The sequence below is a fragment of the Passer montanus genome, unplaced genomic scaffold (genome assembly GCF_014805655.1).
Source record: "Passer montanus isolate IOZ18808 unplaced genomic scaffold, ASM1480565v1 scaffold9, whole genome shotgun sequence".
Classification (NCBI taxonomy): domain Eukaryota; kingdom Metazoa; phylum Chordata; class Aves; order Passeriformes; family Passeridae; genus Passer; species Passer montanus.
Genome location: NW_024374367.1, coordinates 15,312,012 through 15,328,682, shown reverse-complemented (window position 1 = coordinate 15,328,682; position 16,671 = coordinate 15,312,012). Strand labels below are relative to the sequence as shown.

Sequence of the window (16,671 nt, the reverse complement as noted above, 5' to 3'; positions counted from 1 at the left end):
CTTGACTTGGGTGTTTCTAAGGCAGCAATATTGCAGCAGGCAGAGTCCCAGCAGAGCGTTCAGCGTGCTGCAGGCTCCACACAGGGCTCTGTCACTTACAATAATTTGGTTATTAAGCTTGATTAGCTGGTGTTGGTGATTAGAGAATATTTTGAATCTGGAAGATCCAGTGGCTGAAGAGGTGAAGCAGCAGAGGGAGGTGCAGGGCAGGAGCTGGTGCTGGCAGGAACGATCCGAGGGGATGCTGTGGGCACCAGGATGTGGCAGGGCTGGAGCAGAGCAGAATAGCCTTTTAAAATTTTATTTTTCCATCCTTCAGATTCTCTCACACCAACCCACAAGCCTAGAGATGAGCACTGAGAGCTCCATGCATCTATCAGCTCTATTTATTACATAAAACCACAAGGATGCTTTAACAGTCCCTTTCACTCTGCTTCCATTAGCAAAATATTGGCACGACTTCCTCTCCCACTCCTCCAATGACAATTATAAGCTATCCCCACCAAGTACTTCTGTTTTTTAAAAGTACATTTTCCTAATATTTAATTTATACATCATTTCCCACATGTATTAGTAATAAATGTTTCAAGGCGGCAGACAGGAATCCAACAGGAAAGCATAATGCTTGCTGTTTACTAGGAGGCCTCATTAAAAAGACATCAAGAGCAAGGAAAATAAAAACAACCTTGTGAACCTTTGTAATTGGTCTCCAGAGAAACCTAACACTGAGGACATCGATGCAGAAACGCCCCAGTGACTGGAAAAAATAAAAAATCCAGTTCACTCAGCCTCTTGCACCCCTCAGTTCTTACACTTATTTTTAAAAATTATTATAACACACACATTTTGTATTTTCTTATGGTTGTAACAGCTCTCTGAGGTGTTTGATGACGTGATATCAAATACTTAAATAATTATTAATCCCTCCCACCTTTAATGATTTTTAAGGGTAGAATAACAAGAGAAATTTTCATGGAGTTTAACTTTTTGCAAGATCTCCTGTGGGGGAACTCTCCAGTATTGGAGCCAGTTGTGTATTTTTATAATCTCTCCTGTACTAAAATAAGGAGAACCAGTGCAATTACAGTGGATAAATTTGTTATTATTTCTAGAACAGAGTTGTTACATCAGACACATTTTTAGCAAATTAATGACTTAATCCCCTTTTGAAATGAAAGTTAATTTGACTGGCTTTGCCCCCAGTTAGGCCCAGCTGTCACTGGAAAGGCTTAATTTTTAAGCCAAGCCCAGCATAAACCCCCTATTACCAAGCAGCCTTCGAAATTCATATTTAAAGCCAACAGGTCCCAGCGGCTCCTTTCAGATCCTTCTGGGCTTCCCAGAAGACTCATGAAAGTTGATTAAACTAAAAATTGCATTTCATTTTCCTGTTTTGTTTGCATTTAAATGGAGAAACTTGCAGCTGGATAATGGCCATATATTTCCTGTTGTACTTCCACTCCCAGCAATAAGTGTTTTGTCATGTTTTGTGCCGCTTGAAATATGAACTTCTTGCTCCAAATGCAGAATTAAGACTGTGCAGACCTGAGACTACAGCAAGACTTGCCCGAAACGTTTGACTGGTGGGGTTTAACATCCATCTAAGCACAATTATTTGTCATGTTTTCGCTTGCAGCTGCACTTGGTGACCCCCCAGGCACCCATTCCTCCCTCCTCGCCGCCCTGCTCCATCCCCAGCTCCCAGGCTTGGTAATAAACCCCTCAGATGTCAGATTTTACAGGAAAGATGCAAAATTTAGTCAAACACTGGATGTGATAAAGCTCATGAAAAGCTGCCACCTTCTACCCAACCCGTGCTGATCAAAGGAGCCTTTGCTCCATCACTACTGAACTCCATGTGCAGAATCCGACTCAATGAGATTGGAAAAGACCTCCAAGATGATGAGATCCATCCTTTGAGTCCCCCATGCCCACTGAACCACACTGGGCAGTGCCACTTCCACTCATTTTCCATGGGTGGTGATGCCACCACTCCCCTGGGCAGCCCATCCCAGCATCTGACCAAAGTTTCTATGATTAAATTCTTCCCAACATCCAACCTGAACACCCCCAGGCACAACTTGAGGCTGTTTCCCTTTGTGGAGTCTGTCCAGCCCACTCCAGAAAAGCCTTGGAAGAGCAGCACCTCCAAGCCCAGCCCTCAGCAGTCCCCTCTCCTCTCCCCCACAGCCAGGCAGCTCCCACAGGATGTGAGGAGTATCATCCCTTAAATTCACAGCTCTCCAAGGAGAAAAAACTGCACCCCTAAAAGCACTGATGAGAAGAAATCACCCAAATTTGCTTTCATACTTTTAAGAACCCATAAACTTTGGTGTTATTCTCTGCAGAAGGCTCAGGGACACACGGAGTTGGCACAAGGAGCAGCTTCCATTGAATTTTGGCACATTTAGGACTGGTTTTGCCACACCAATTTTTACAGTTTCCCAATAAAGAACTGTATCTTTAATCTCCTCCCTCCCCTCCTTGCCTGGAAAGGGCTTTTCCAGGTTTTGGGGGCTCCAGCCCTGGTGATGCCCAGGCCAGAGTGGCTGTCCCTGGTGCTGCCAGGACCAGCTCTTGCCCAGCCCCACCACTCCAAACCCGTGCAGGACCAGCCCCTCTCCATCTCCCTGGGCTCTCATCCCATTTAGCACAGTACAGCCAAAACAACAGTAAAAAAATGAGTTTAACTTCATCAGAAATATTATTTTTAGTGGGTTTTATGAAATTATCTTGGGTGAGGTGCTGCATGTGAGCATGGATCCTGGGAAGGGCTGGGGGATTCATGCACTCCCTCTCTCCACAGGGCAGAGATGAAGGAAGTGCCGTGATTATTTTCACATGTTAAGCATCACCAGAGCATGATTATGCAGTTAACAATGAAGGAAAAGCTATTTCCCATTCCAAATGAAACAAACTGGACAGCCTCTCCTCCTGCTCTGCTCCCTCCTGTTTTACACCTGGCACGGAGGTGACACCACAAGCAGCACAATTCCCACCACAGCCCAGACCTTCCCACGAGTCTTCTTTAAAAAAATCACTCTAAAAATTCATTTTCTATCCCAAATAATAGGGATAGGAAAGCTGGGACAGCTCCCCACACCAGCTGTGGCCTCACAAGCACCTCTCCAAACCAAGTTGTTAAATCTGTCGATACACAAGTGCATTTATGGCTTCATACAAACACACAGAGATAAGTTAATGAATAATTTCCCTCTGGAAAGTGGTGATTGGCACGCATCTTGTACCAAAAATTAAGGTTAAACAACAACAAAAAGGAATAAGAAAATTAAGGGAAAGTTTCCAACTTTGTTTTGCAGCATCACCAACCAAATTCCTCGCCTGGGGCACCAAAAAGAGCTAGGGTGGGAATTGCCACATTTAATCTGAATTTTTTTAGACTAATTACTTTCCTGCAAGCAGAGTCGCTGAACTGCTCGTTCCTAACCCTGCCTTGTCTGGCACATCAACAGATGGGAGCAAAATGACTTCTGTAAATCAGAGCCCAGTGACAGCAGCGAGATTATCTCGGTTCTGGGAAACAATCTCAGGTACAGCTCACATTAGAATCTCGTTAGGATTTCTCCCTGAAATATTGCTTTACATCAATTTTGCAGTGTAATGGTTCCTAAAAACTTCCATACCAAACGAGATCTAATCACTTCCTTCACACCCTCTCCTCATTTGTTTAGAAGTCTAAAAATACCTTTAAAAATAGATTATATATTACAAGACAGACTCCTTATTTTAATAACTTATCTTCAGAGACAGAGAACAGCATTGCCAAAATACTAAAAATGCTCCAATGAAATTTCAGAATAGCAAAGTCCTGAAATATTTCAACTTTCCATTACACACCCTTAAATTTTGCAAGATGGGATTCAGTTAAATTAGCTGCCGCCCTCGACTCTGCAATTGCCAAAGGCAGATTAAATCAGAGAAGGGCAAAGTTGTGAAAAGAACCTTTAGGACTACGTCAAACATGAAATCATTTAAGACAAGGGACAAAAATACCCGTTTTTATTTGGAGAGAGAAACTAAATTAGGGGATAAGACAAGGGTCGTCAAATAAATTAAAAGCTGGTTGAAGTGGTGCTGCAATAATTACCTGGAGAGCTCTGTTATTTAGGAAATAAATTTTACTTACAATCCCAGCTTCCTTTGTGTTTGGCCAATGCTACTTTGCATCCATTTGAGTTCAGTTCAAGCCACCACAGATTCCTCCTGTTCTTCTACCACGAGCAGTTAAAACCTTTCCTTTTCAAGCTCTTTGAACCGCTGGTCTCCCTCACAATGATGCAGCTTCAACATCTCCAGCAGCCCAAGCCCCTGAGAAATCCACGATTATTCATTGCTTTGAAATTGTCATAGGGGCAAAACAAAAAAACCCAAAAAAATAGATAAAAGGAGAAAAAAACCCAATCCACTTCCTTGCTTTGTGTTGTATTTCAGAGAGTTTAAATGATCTAATATCCAATTCCTTCTCAACGTACCACAAAGTGCTAAATGGGAAGAATTGCATTACTGCCACTGCTTAGATCTTGGCTGATAAGGTGAGCCTTGTACATTTAAAGTGACTTCTGAAAAAGCTGGTGCTATCCTGGTCTGGTAATTAATAATTCATGGAGCCAAATTACAGCTCGAGAAGGATCCAGCCATTTTTACCAGTTCTTTCAAATTCCTCTGATTTATGTATGACTAAGTAGGAGACTGAGCAAAGGGAAAAATTAAAACTTAACACTTCGGGTTACAAATTAAACTGTTCTGTACTCAGAAAGGATGGATGGAGCAGGATATAAAAATGCTTCTTGGGAGACAAGCACATGGAGAACATTTCTGAACATACATTCATTTTATGATACAAAAATAGCTTCTCCAGCTACTAAAATTGGAGATATTTAAACCTGGAAATATTTATCACTAATGGGACTTGAGTGCCCTGGGAGTGCAACATAGCACATTAATATTTGTAACGTCTTTACAGCAGCCCTCCTTCCATGCTGCCCTTGATGAATGGACTCATTTTTCTGCCCCTTGTAGCTTTATCCTCTCATTGTTAAAGGCATTTTTATTGATCCATGTACAGAGCAAGATCCACCTAAAGACAAGGATCAGTAAAGGAATCCAATTTTGTGATTTTATTTCTTCCAGGGGAAAAAAAAAACCCAAAAGATGATTCAGAAAACGATTTCTTTCTCAATTTACCAAACACACCCTAGGCTGATGTTTTCAAAAGGGCCTAAAAATGTTCTACAGGAAAAGGACACAGCCCCAAAAAGCCCAACTAGAGGAGTAATCTACAGATACAGGAATACCCAGGGGCTTTCAGAAGTTTTGAGTCCAATGTGCCTTTAATTGACTTTTTATTTAGAACATTTCATCCTGAGACAGCAGCTGAGGAAATGCCCATACTCAGAGGGGCTGTGGAATTCCTGGCTATTGCATAACCCAAATAACAACCTCAGAAAACATTAATTAATGCAGCTAGACCGTTTAATCTTTTAAAAAATAAAACAATTTTTTTTAAAGTGCCAAGAAGAAAGAAATGTATTTGCTTTGGTTTTCAGGAAAATGTGTAAGGGCAAAATTTTCATAACTGTGGAAATAATTAGGTCTTAAATTGAAGTTGAGCTTCCTAAAAGCGTAAGTTACTTTGAAAATTGTTCATTCCATATCACAAATGATAATCTAGCAGTTTTTCATTACCACTATCTAATTACATCTTACTTGAGCTCCAACGTCTCGTGATAGGAAGTTATTTAAGCAGATAATACAGGATTTTGGAGCTGCCCATGGTTGGCCATGTTACACAGAAATATTTACACCCACAAGTTTCCTTCAATGCAAACAGCAGCTAAAAGGTACCACAGCAGATTGTTCTGCTGTGAAACAAAATTATCCAAAATACCCAAAAATGATCTTTTGGAAAACAGCTCTGAGGATCTACCAGAGGCATCTGCTCCATGTGCTAACCCTGATGTTGATTTACTCCGCTTCACACTGAAGATGAGAGCATGAGAACATTACTGGGAGTGTCATGGAATGAGTTGGGATCTTAAATCCCATCCAGTGCCACCCCCTGCCATGGCAGGGACACCTTCCCCTGTCCCAGGCTGCTCCAATCCCCAATGTCCAGCCTGGCCTTGGGCACTTCCAGGAATCTAGGGGCAGCTGCTCTGGGAATTCCATCCCAGCCCCTTGTCACCCTCACAGGAAGAATTTCTTCCCAATATCCCATCTAACTGCCATTCCCCCTTGTCCTGGCACTCCAGGCCCTTGTGAAGTCTCTCTCCATGTTACTTGTCACCTCCCTTAAAGTCCTGGGAACGCTGCATTAATTGACTCCAAAGCTTCTCTTCCCCAGGCTGAACAATCCCAATCCCTGAATTCTCTCCAAGGTTGACTAATTAGTGCACTAGACTGATTAAGATATTTACTTTTGGTTTTTCTATTTTCCATAGTGGATGGTAAAATCCTGCCATAGGTTGTCCATAGAGGTTGTAGAGTCCTTGAAGAGGCTCAAAACTCAAAATGGAAAAGTGTCTGAGCAACCTGTCCTGCTTGGAACAGGAAGATGGAGCAGATGACATCCAGATTCCCTCCAGCAACATTATTTTATGATTTTAATAGCAAAACAGGCGTGAAAACTCCAAATGTTAGAGTCTGGAAGTGGGAATGAGCAGAAGAAGAAGTGGACAGGCGTGAAAACTCCAAATGTTAGAGTCTGGAAGTGGGAATGAGCAGAAGAAGTGGACGTACACTGACACTGTTCTGTGTTAAAAACAAACCAGTGAGATTTACTGTGAGCAGTTCATTCGAAGAACTTGAGTTCTCTCTTGGAGCTATTTTACTTTGATAGCAAATCATTTGATTTGTCACTAAAAGGTACATTTCAAATGGAAATTGTTTGTTGACACTAAGAGGAGTCAACAACTTTCAGCTCATGGAAATATCCAGCACCCTGAGGCACTTCAGTGAACTCAAACCAAGCTGTAGAATGAAATCCCCACATGCTGTTTGGGCAGTGAGGAACTGCTCCGCTCACCCCGGATAGCCACTCCAGAGAGCTGCTGCCTGAGAGTTCATTTGCCACAAAGCAGCTTGAAAAATCAGCCCTGTTTACTCCTGAGGAATCTGAGGCCTCTTTGGTGTCTCCTGGAAAGGCTCAAAGTGCAGTTTAATTGAGAGAGAGCTCTGATAGAGAGGAACGGCAGCGGGGGAACGGCCGCGCTCCTTAGCGCGGAGACATCACAGAAACCCCTCCTTCCCTGAGCCCCAGCCTCAAACACTCTAATCCCTCTAATCAGAGGTGAATTTCGATGCAGAGCTGTATCAAAGGCTGTTTCTTTTCGCTGACAGTTTTGTTTGTGCCCTGTTTTTCCTGCAGGTTCCACGGCACCCAGCGCTTCCCGCACGCGAGGGCAGCCACGCTCTCGCTTCTCACGCAGCCCTCATTAGGAGCTTTGCAACTGCACTTGGCCACACTCACCGGGATGAAAAATGCAGAAAACATCACTGCAAAGATGCAGGTGTGTGGTTTGAGAGCCTCTCTAAACCTTCAATTTGATCAGCCTGTACAAACACCCTGTGCCTTGGACTGTGCAGGATTTCTTAATCCACCAGTTACATAAAAGAACCCTCTCCTCAAGTTGAGCCGGACACACGGTCTGGGTGTTCAAAACAAACATTTCAATAACAAAATCACTTTTTTCAAATCTGTTAGGCTCTCAGTGAACTCTCAAGAAGCACCTGAGCAGTCCAAAAATCACTTGACAGCACCCTCCGCTGTGCTGCAGCAGCTCTGAACATTTCTGGTGCCATCCAGTTATTTTAATTTATCCCAAAGTCCTAAAAGGCAGCACGAAAAACAAGCAAGGCTCTCAGCATGAAAAAGTGCACCCTAAATAACAAATACAACGTATGTAAATACCACTCCCCTAAAACAAGTTCAGTAGCTTAAAAGTATTGCCATCAATCACACTATTACAAGTGCAGTTTAAAATACCATCAGAAACTTCTGGAAATAGACTTTTGTACTTTCTGCAACTGTTGTGATGAATTTGTGATCATTTTCAAATGAATTATTATTTAAGCTTAATAAAAATCTTGCTCTAACACAATTGTTGTTTGTATTGGCTAAATAAATCAGCACAGCAAGCCAGGGCAATAATATTAATTTTCAGTAAGAAGGTGAAAGCAAAATCAGAAAAGGGATTGCAGAAAACAAAGAAAAATGTAAATTTTAAAACACAGATGACATTCCCCAAACCATTTAAATGTTGTTTTTGTCTTTTCCCTAAGAAAACAGAATTGTGAAGAAAAATGAAGAAAGAAACCCATAAGGCCCATTAATATCTACACACACCTTCCATGAGGCCAGGTTGCTCACAACTCCCTCAAATCTCCAGCTGAAATACAATTTAGCTCTTTTAGAGTAAGGGGCACATCTTTTCCAACTGCAGGGTCTGGCAGAGGTACTGCTGTAACTTTTCTTCCTAAACCCAGATATTTTTGCATGTGTAACAATTGTTCAAATTTGCTGCTAACTTCCAGTTTTTTCTTTGCTCCAAGTCTAAGAAGCCTCCAGTAACATCTTGAGCATAAACTCTAAAAATCCAGGTGGAGCTGTCCGTCAGTTGACCCTGCTATTGCTCAGAGAGCATTAGACAGACTGGCAAAAAGCCACATCCAGTTTGAAATGTGCACTGAAAATTTCCTCTGTCAGATGAATCTTTAATCTATTTATAATCTCCAATGTTTCCTCTAAACAGCACTCCATGTCTTACCTTGTATCATTTTCCACATAAATGCCATGCCACAGAGCTGAAACGTATGTCCGAAGAGAAAAGTGGATTTCATTTTGATTTTTTTAAAGTGAAATGGTTGAGAGATTGACCTTATTATAATTTGATCTCCAGTCATTATTACCAGAACAACTCAAAAGCAATTCCTGTCATCGTCCCTGCTGCAGACTGTTTTGGAAACCAGGGCCCTACTACAGGAAAACAATTCCTTCCTTTCTGTGCACTTGATCAGAAAATCAGGATACTGACAGAAATTAGCACCGATCTTCTGACGCTTCTTTTAAACATTAAGGGTTTCCAACTCAAATTCTTGTTTGGGTAATTAACATCATTATCTGGAAATGCTTCAGACAGAAATGTTTTACCTGAACCGGAATCACAGAATGTTGGAAGGGGCCTTAAAGCTCATCTCATTCCACCCTGCCATGGTAGGGACACGTCCCACTGTCCCAGGTGCTCCCAGCCCCAATGTCCAACCTGGCCTGGGACACTACCAGGGTTCCAGGGGCAGCCACAGCTTCTATGGGAGTTCTATCCCAGTATCCCATCCATCCCTTTCCTCTGGCAGTGGAAGCCATCCCCTGTGTCCTGTTCCTCCATCTCTTGTCCCAAGTCCCTCTCCAGCTCTCCTGGAGCCCCTTTAGGCACTGGAAAATGCTCTCAAGATCTTCCCAGAGGCTTCTCAAGCCTCTTCCTCCTCTCCAGAGCCATTGCAGGGAGCATATTCTGCTCCCCAGACTTCCCTCCACTGCAGGAGACAAAATTTGGGACGTCAGGAAGAGATCTCAGGCTGTGTGCCCTGGCCAGGCTCTCTGAAACAAGAGGAAGCTTGGTAGAGCAGGTGGACAAAACCTCCTGCTGCAAATGCCAGCACTGGGACTATTCCCACTCCCATCCCTGCCCAAGAGCCCCCCAGGACAGCAGACACACAGAAACTGGATTTCCTTGCATAAACCTACCTCACTCTGGCTGTGTCCAAACAAAGTAAATGAACAACAAACCAGCGACAAACCAGAGTCTTTCAACAGCCCCTTTACTCCTGTACTACAATCCACCCAGCATTTATATTATTTCAGAAGTTACAGAAACTAACAAGGGCAATAGTGCTGAGCTCCCCTATGATTGATTATTTCTGATCTATTTTATGCATCTGATGATTCACAGGAGCCAGATTTACATGCAGCTCCTTACGCTGGGTGTTCATTCAGTAAGGTGCTGTTGGTTTAATTCCCCCTTCTCCAAGTTCCATGGGATCCTAGCAGGTCCTGGAGTGGAATTTTGAGCAAAACCCTCACCTCAGACCTCTGCAAACACAGCAGGACTGCTTTGAACAGACATTTAGTATCCCATTAGTGTCCTTTGTGTTCCTCACAACGTGCTGCTGTCCCCGATGCTCTGATAAGGGCAGCAGCCCCATTTGGTGCCTATCAGATAACGCAGCTATCAGGGTGATCTTTATCTGCTCCGTGTAATCTTTATCTGCTCTGTAATGCCTGGGATAGAGCGGATCTGGAATCTGAGAGTTCTGCTGCTGCTCTGGCCATTTGAGTCACTTCAGCTCTGCCCGCAGCTCACAGGGATGAAACACTGACAGGAAAATGTCTGACATCTCCTCCTAGCCTTAGGATACTTTAAAGGAGAAATTTTTATTATTGTTGCTTTTAAAACTATGGAATCACTAAATATGGGCTTGCAAATAGCAATAAACTTATAGAGTTCATACATCAAATTCTTAGAGCAGAGCATGTAAGAAAAATGGGCAGCTGGGGTTTGGAACTTTGATTGGGTTGGAACAAAGGAGGACCTTTGATGCCCCTTCCAACCCTGGGCCATTCCATGATTTTTTATGATTCATGAAGAGGCCTCAGCTCCTCCTGTGTAGGACAGAGTGAGGCATCTCCCCATGCTGGAAACCTGACAATCCTGGCACTTGACTAGACAGGGTTGTTTTTTGGTTTTTTTTAAACTGTAAATACTTTGCCCCAATTTCCCCCTCACCCACTAAACCAGAGCACAAAATCCACTCATGTTTTGAACACTTGGCTCTGAGCTTTGGATTACAACATAACCACTAAAAAGGAAGCAGTGCATGGAATAATACTGATCATCTCCTCCCTGACCCCTTCCCTCATTCCACATCTTCTAAAAATTATGAAGTTTAGCCTGCTAAGGACTGGAAGGTCTAAGTTTCCCTCACTTGGACAAAGTTTGGGACAGCAGGGTTGTCTGAAGGAGACACAAGGGCAGAACTACTCAAATATGAAAAGAAACTCAAAGAAAAACTGATTTACTTCTCACTTTGATATTCTTATGGAGACACACAAATAGATCTCAGTTTTTATAGCCTTTAAGGGCAACACATCATAGAATTCAGTCTTTCAAACTGAATTTAAATGCATCCTTAAATTATAGAAAAAAGGCTTTTGTTCCCATAAGATGGCAATCAAAACCAGACCCACTAAATAATGTGGCTGCTATGAGTCTGGGCAATTTTATTTCCAATACAAAAGAATCCTACTTATGCAAAAAGTTTGATTAATTATTTTGCATCAGGAAGAAAGAATCTCTTTTTAATTGTAGCAAAAAAAATCATTATAGATTAAAATGCCATTTTAAGTAAGACATTATGGAACCAAAAGATCATTTCTTCTCTTTCCAAATTAAGAATGGAAAACTAAAAATTAAACTGTAAGTAAAATGCCATATATTGCCTTGGAATGAATTTCCAATAATAGTATCTACTTTATATTGGTACAAACAAACTTTGTCTTAATTAGATTGACCTTTAAAAAGCTTCTCAGGCATTTGAGAATTGTAAATACTTAAAGTCTGATTCATTCACATTCCTGTTTGCTGAAAGCTTCAAAACACAGAGCTGGGGCCAATTCCACCGGTCCTGCAGCTCTGCTGGGACCAGGCCAGCCAGGCCTTGGAGGAATTTCATCCTTCTGCCTCCACAGAGGCCTGGGGGGATTTGGAGCTTGGCTGCACCTGGGAAGGGCTGTGAAATCCAGCAGGAGCTGCAGCGAGGGCTAAGTGGGAGATGAGCAAATGGGAAATGGGGCTGAAGTGGCTGAACCAGCAGAGGGGAAGTTCACAGAGTGACAAAATACTTTGGGATGAAGGGACCTTAAGCTCATCCAGTGCCACCCCTGCCATGGCAGGGACCTTCCACTACCCCAGGGTGCTCCAAGCCCTGTCCAACCTGCCTTGGGCACTGCCAGGGATCCACAGGAAGCCACAGCTGCTCTGGGAATTCCATCCCAGCCCTCACCACCCTCACTGGGAACAATTTCATCCTAATGTCCAATCTCACCCTGCAGAACACTATCACATGGATAACTTACAGATTGCTCTGAGAGACAATTTCCTTTTATTGATGTTGAGCTTGTCCTTGCTGGAGCAAGGAAGTGAATTTGATCTGAGGGAATTTATTTCAGCAGTTTATGATGCTGTTTCACAGAGTGTGGACCTCCCACGTCAGAGGATAACAGAGCTCATGTTTCAATGCTCAGAGCTGCCATCTCTGCCTCCACCTCTTCTTCCAAGTGACCACTGCACAATCCCTGTGACCAGCCAGACAATAAATAATTGATGAACTTCAGCGAGTGACTGTGTCCAGAAGGGCTGTAGAATTTGGAATAAAATGAAAAACACGCACACTAACAAACACCAGGCTTTTTCTGCAGTGAAGAACAAGAAAACAAGAGGCTGAGCCTTAAAAATATTCCTTGTACACACAGCTGCAGCATTATAAACCCAACACAACACTGCCCAGGCTGACAGCTATGTGCAACCTTCCCTTCCAAAGGTCACTCTCATCCCAAGGAATCCTCCAGCTGTGCCAGCTGTGCTCACTTGCACAAGGAGCGGCTCCTCACTCTCTTTCACCACAGAAAACCTCCTCCATCTCCTGATTGTTCATTTGAAACTGTCAATTTAAAACCTCTCTCTTACCAACTTTAGCTCTAACTGGACTACAGAGACTGTGTGTGTTCCTGGCAATAAAGGAAGATTAAGGCTGGGAAGGACAAGCAAGTATCACAAAAATAACAGTGTGTAATTGGGCAGCCTCCCATGGTTGGGGAAGAGAAATGAGCAGGTCAAGCAATTGAGAACCAGGAGAAATGACCTTAAAAAGTTCTGTCTGGGGACAGGCTGCCGATGGTCTCATCAGCATTCAGCTCCACTGCCACAGTCTGGAGGAGGAAACATAATACAGAAAATGGAAAGGAGGGAGATAGAGGAGCAGTGGGGAGAAAAACATCTTTCTTCATTCAGCCAGGGAGGAGATGGAAACCAGCCGGCCGCAGCCTTTTCCCCTTTTCCTTTTTTTTTTTTTTTTTAATACAAGTCCTCTGGTCTGTGACCCACCCACTAATATGTTTTCAGTATCACATATAATCTTTAAGAAGGCAGATTAGTGACTTATAAAGAAAACAGTTGGGAAAAAGGAGCTGTCAGATCTTTTACTGCACGTTTCAGTTGTTTCACATGAAGCAAGAGGGGCTTTGGGTGGGATTTTCAACAATCGAGGCACTCAGTGATTTTCAGCAAGAGCAGAACACCAATTTACCTTTTATGTCTTTGAAAAAAATCCCCTTTTACTTGTAAGCTGTTCAAGACAGATTGTGCTTTCTGAGGTGTTTATACAGCTCCTTTGGCGTCTGGGTGTTACAGCAACATAAAGTGATATTGAGAATTGGTTATTTGCTGTCATCCGGCTTTTCCATCAGCTTTTTACAGCTTTTTATAATGGAAAAAGATGTGGGGGGGGAAAGGACAATTTTGGAAATGTATACACAGACACAGTTTTCATACGTGTTTACAGGTTATCACTGAGAAAGTAAAAGCCTCCAGAATTTATGTCTTCTTCAGGATTCCATTCTTCAGCCATGATATTTTTGCCAGGAGCCAGAATCCTTGTGATCCCACTTCCACACATACAGCAGCACACATTCCTCAACAGAGAGTCAAGTGTAATTAGGATCTCTAAGGTACCACCTCCACTTTCCAATTTCCATTACTTCTTTAAAATGAGTTCATAATTAGACAACGATATTAATACTGGAGGTTGGGCTAGCTGAACTTTAAAGGTTCCATCCCTGTTATTGTTCAAGGCCAGGTTGGACAGGGATTGGAGCAGCCTGGGACAGTGGAAGGTGTTCCTGCCCATGGCAGGGGGGTAGAACAGGATGGGAATTAAGGTCCCTTCCAACCCAAACCCTTCTGGGATTCTCTGATTTGTCCAACTGAAACCATTCTGGGATTCTGTGATTCTATATATGAATAAAGATACCAGATAAAATCGCCTCATAACTTCCATTTTTTATTGTATAAAGGGTAAATATCAACAGAAACACTGGCAGTGCTTCTTGCTTTCAAATACACTCATTTTCTGGGCAGAGTTTCGATTCAAAGCTTCAGATAAGGTCTTGTGCTGAGCCTCTCACACACTGAGTTGTTCACACCCCAAGGTTTATTCCCCACACTGTTGCTCCAATGACATTTTTTAAAAAAAAAGATAAATTTTCAGCAGGGATCAGCACTCTAAGAAAACCCTATCCCCAGATGAAATAAAAATGCAAAAAGCCAGACTCAAATATTCCTCCCAGGCAGGTTCCCTTCTCCTCTGCTCAGGTCAAAGACGAAGACAAGCTGTGGGAGGTAAAACCATATCTGCTGTGCCATATGTCACCCCATCGTGTCCTCAGACCACTTATCTCTTTCAAATGTCATTAAAAGTGACTATATTGGAACATATCTGAACATCACAGCATCTGCTGCGCTCCTGACCCGTGATATTCAGGGCTGCAAGACTTTCACTAATCTGCTCGAAAAGAGCTCACTCATGAGTACAAAGGACTCGGTCCTGAGAGGTGACAACAGCTCTCGGCTCTCATCAGTGAGGAAGACGCTCAGGAATTCATAAAAAATCTAAATAAAAAGTTACACATTTCGCTCCAGATGCTGCACAAGTCTCTCCCACATCACTCATCCAACACCTCCCTGCAGCTAACTCAGGTGTATGACTTGTTAGCACCATTACTGCACTGGTTTCATATTAATAACAACAATGACATGAGGCATTCACTCCCAGCACACCGACTATTCCTGTGTTTAATTTTTCAGAAGGATTTCAACCAAGTTTATGGCTGAAATCTGTGCAAAATCTAAAGAGAAACAGCTGGGCTATTTTTCCTGTGGAAAGCAGCATGAAATTGATGCTGGATTTGTTACATCCTAAACCATCTGGACTTCACCTATCTCTGCCCTACATGACAGTCCTGCCATAGTGGGCACTTAGTTCTTACATCCCAGGTTTTCCTGGTGTTTTCACTACAAACTTCTTTTTTTCCCCTCCTTACATCCAGAGCACACTATTTTTCTGGAAGTCTGGCCAGAATATAAGAGGCATGAGATCTCCAGGTCTTAAAAAAAAGAAAAGGCAAGGAAACCCATGTAATCATTCTCATATTGATTCATTGACCCTTCTGTGCTCATTTTCACATGGGGATTCTTTCAGGAAGGACCAACAACCACATTACCAGATCAGCTCTGGCACTTGGACACACCAGCACCTCAAGTTTTCACCAAGTATTTAACAACAAAAGGTTGATTGTATAATGTTAGATTTAAGGGGTCTGAACAAAACTTCAAAGGAGGAATGCCATGCAGATATCCTCACTTCCCAGCAGGCTCGGGTCTCACCTGTGCATGGAAATTTGTATACAGGGGCTGGGATTTTCATCTCCACGAAGACAGAGCTGCACTAAAAGTGGTTTTACTGCTGTGCGTGTGCTCTGGCCCTGCATTAGAGATGTTCACATCTCAATTATGTGTCTGCTCCAGGGACTTTTCCAGGGAGAAGCAAAGGCTGGCTGAACATCCTGTCCTGAGGGACTGCATAACTCATTCCGGTACCGCACGCGGCCTTTGCCACACAAGCTGAATAACCCACAAACCCTCAGCTCCACACGGAGAAACGCCCATCATTAAACACACACCCTGCTGGATTACCACTGCTCCAGTAAATAATCCTTCCTGCACCTATTGCTTACTTCAAAACACCTGGATACAGGGAATTGTCCGAGGAGAACAAAATGCGGCCTTGTTCTCCGCGGCCTCGCTGGCCCCGAGGCCTCGCACGCGGCTCTGAGCTCTTTGCTCTCCCACCTCCCGTGGGCAGAGATAATGACATTCTCCTCTTCCTCTTTCTCAAACAGCCTCTCCCCAAGGCTTCCCTCAGCACAACCACAGGGAGCTGCTGTGGAATGGATGCGGCTGGAAGCGATCCAGCTGCTTCACTCCCGGCCTTCTCCCGCAGGCCGCGGCCACCAAGGGCTCCCACAAGTGATTTTCTGGAAGCACATGGAGAGTGCTCTCGCTGTCAGATGGGACTCCTCAGAGACTTACTCGTGCTTTACGGTAAGATGGAGGAGGGCAAAGTCACTTCATTCTACGTTATCCAGTTGCTTTTGGTTGATAACACAACTACAACATCACAGAACTGGAGTTTTTCTTGATGTAAGATGGAGGAGGGCAAAGTCACTTCATTCTACGTTATCCAGTTGCTTTTGGTTGGTAACACAAGTACAACATCGCAGAACTGGAGTTTTTCTTGATTTTTTATGTTTTACCCACAAAGATTTTCTCACAAATCAAGAAAAATACTTTGCTTTTAGTATTTTCATGTTTTCAGCTCTACAGGTGATGGGATGAGTAGGTATTTCTAAGGTCTCTCTCATTTGCTCCTGGAAACCTCAAAACACCCCATTAGATTTTGGATGAGCCCTAAGATCAAGTGGTTGGGGAGGAAAACTGTTTACATTTAGAAAATGATCAGGTTGCCAAGTATGGAAAAAAA

At 43.1% G+C, this 16,671-nt stretch overlaps 1 protein-coding gene across 3 annotated transcripts in view; it reads right to left on the bottom strand.

Annotated features, from left to right (window-relative positions):
- The window catches only part of CNTN4 (contactin 4), a 245,715-nt gene that overhangs the window by 177,199 nt on the left and 51,845 nt on the right, over nt 1–16,671 (bottom strand). The window contains exon 3 of one of the 3 annotated variants that reach the window (XM_039695312.1): nt 4,148–4,329. The exons of the other annotated variants lie outside the window; for them this stretch is intronic. The gene's annotated coding sequence lies outside the window, so the exon portion shown is untranslated. The remainder of the gene's footprint in view (nt 1–4,147; nt 4,330–16,671) is intronic. 3 annotated transcript variants of the gene reach the window in all.